Source organism: Gadus macrocephalus, chromosome 6 (genome assembly GCF_031168955.1).
Source record: "Gadus macrocephalus chromosome 6, ASM3116895v1".
Classification (NCBI taxonomy): Eukaryota; Metazoa; Chordata; class Actinopteri; order Gadiformes; family Gadidae; genus Gadus; species Gadus macrocephalus.
In genome coordinates this window covers 24833318-24835377 of record NC_082387.1, presented here as the reverse complement: position 1 = coordinate 24835377, position 2060 = coordinate 24833318, and the positions used below count along the sequence as shown (strand labels likewise).

At 42.4% G+C, this 2060-nt stretch overlaps 1 protein-coding gene across 1 annotated transcript in view; it reads left to right on the top strand.

Annotated features, from left to right (window-relative positions):
* The window catches only part of LOC132458832 (NACHT, LRR and PYD domains-containing protein 5-like), a 172495-nt gene extending 171356 nt beyond the window's left edge, over nt 1-1139 (top strand). Inside the window, exon 30 of the mRNA XM_060053142.1 lies at nt 1-1139. This exon is cut by the window's left edge and continues 525 nt beyond it. The gene's annotated coding sequence lies outside the window, so the exon portion shown is untranslated.
* Nucleotides 1140-2060: the final 921 nt, after the last annotated feature.

The following is a 2060-nucleotide window of genomic DNA, read 5'->3' as shown; positions in this document are numbered from 1 at the left end:
ATATTTTTAGACGTCACCAGTTCTGGTCTTAAGGGCTCTGATATCATCATTTTGGTCATAAACCTGACAAGAAACCTGATTTAAAGCAGTTTTTATAAAGCAGGTTATTACTGTTCACAATAACCAAGAGGTTTATGGGATAATGTTGCATGTTGTAAATTACTTTAAGCTGAATCTTTTTTTGTGTTCTGTTGGGATCCAAACGGCCGCAGAATATGTTCAGCAGTGATGGGAATAACGGCGTTATAAATAACGGCGTTACTTTTTTCAGTAACGAGTAATTTGACGCATTACTCTTCCCATCATTATAACGCTGTTACCCTTACTTCCAAAAAATGCGGCGCGTTACTATAATCAAAGCAGGTTTTTCATCAGACTAGATCTCGCTCTCTCTCTTTACTGTTCTTCCTTGGTTAGTGGGTGGGTACGAGACTATCGCATTAATGATAACGATTGGCTGAGGTAGAGTGACATGTCATGGTAAGCCAATCAGAGGTAGAGTTGGGCGGGTGTTTAAACACATTCAAAAGCACGCATAGTCGGACACACGACGACACAAGTGAGTCAACTGAAACAGGAATGGCGAGCCCAAATAATCCTTCTTTAAATGGAAGTATAGTATAGACATTACTTTTCCCTCCAAGAAATGAAAGGAACGTGTGTAATCGTGAAATGCACATTATGCCACGTCGGTGTCAGGTAATTCAAACATCTTTCAACGTTGCATGCTTCCGTGCATTCCATGCTTCAGTGCATGAACGTGCACATGTATATTGAGTTCCGTTAAAGGGGGGTGGGTGTGGATGTGGGTTCTAAATTATTTGACACATTTGATCATTTAAAAAAAATGACTTGAAAGGAACGCAATAGTTACTTGCCACAGTAACTAGTTACTTTCAGAATTTGTAACAGAGTAACTACTTTAGTTACTTTTTGGGAGAAGTAACTAGTAACTGTAACTAATTTCTACTTAACCGACACTGATATTCAGTTATTAAAGATATATGCACACCATGATTTGTAATGTCTGTTGCTTTTATTGTTGTAGTCCTTGTGTTTATTGTGTACATGTAAGGGAGTATTTTTCTGTTGTTTTTGTTAATGAAGCATAATTGTAATAAACAAATCAGTGGATCCAAGTGAATGTTCTCGTGTGTTCACCCGATGATCATTCTCGTTTAATTAGTAAATAATGCTAACCTAAGTGCCTTAATGATAATAATAATAGATTAATCAGAAATTATAAATAAAACAAATGTTTTTTCCAATATTATTCTCGGACCTCCTCCCTGGGTTTTGGTTGGGGGGGGGGGGGGGGGGGGGGGCCTCAGTGTCTCTGTCGGTTGTAGAAAGAAACCACAGACAGACGGCCGGACAAACACTCTCTGTCTCTCGCTCTCTCCCCCCCTCTCCCGTGTAATTCTCCATTCGAACTGTAAAAATGCGCTATAAAGAAGAGAGCGGCGAGTGGCTTCTCCTCAATAAAGCAGCCCTCCTGGATCCCCGCTTCTCCCGGTTAGTCCACCTTTCCCCTGCACAGAAACATCTCGTGACTGAAAGCCTCTCACACGAGCTCACTGAAACGGAGACCGACACTGATCGCACACGACAGGGAGAAAAGTCTGCTGCTGCGCTGGGCGCGATGGGCAGCCTGTTTGGGGACTTATACAGCACGGCTGACACAAGCAGCTGCAACGGTAACGGAGAGCTGCGAGACTACTTGTAATTTTCTTTCCGTAAGGAATAAAAAGAGCAGCATGCCGTGTTGGAGGTCGGCCTCACAGATTGTTCGTTTATATAGGCTGTGTGTGCCATGGACGACATGCGCTCCGCATATCGCACTCCGAGCAGTTATTGTTAATGTGTAAAAGACAGCCGCACTTGTGTGTCGGAGCTTCCTCTTGTTGTGTTTACAAATGTGTTATCAAAGATGTGTTTTTATCCTGTGCTGTTATGAATTCAGTAGGTATACGTGAGGTATACGAGAGCAACATAAAAAATCAAGACTGTTGTCGTGTTCTATGGGGGGGGGGGGGGGGGGGGTCGAATGTATTCGAATG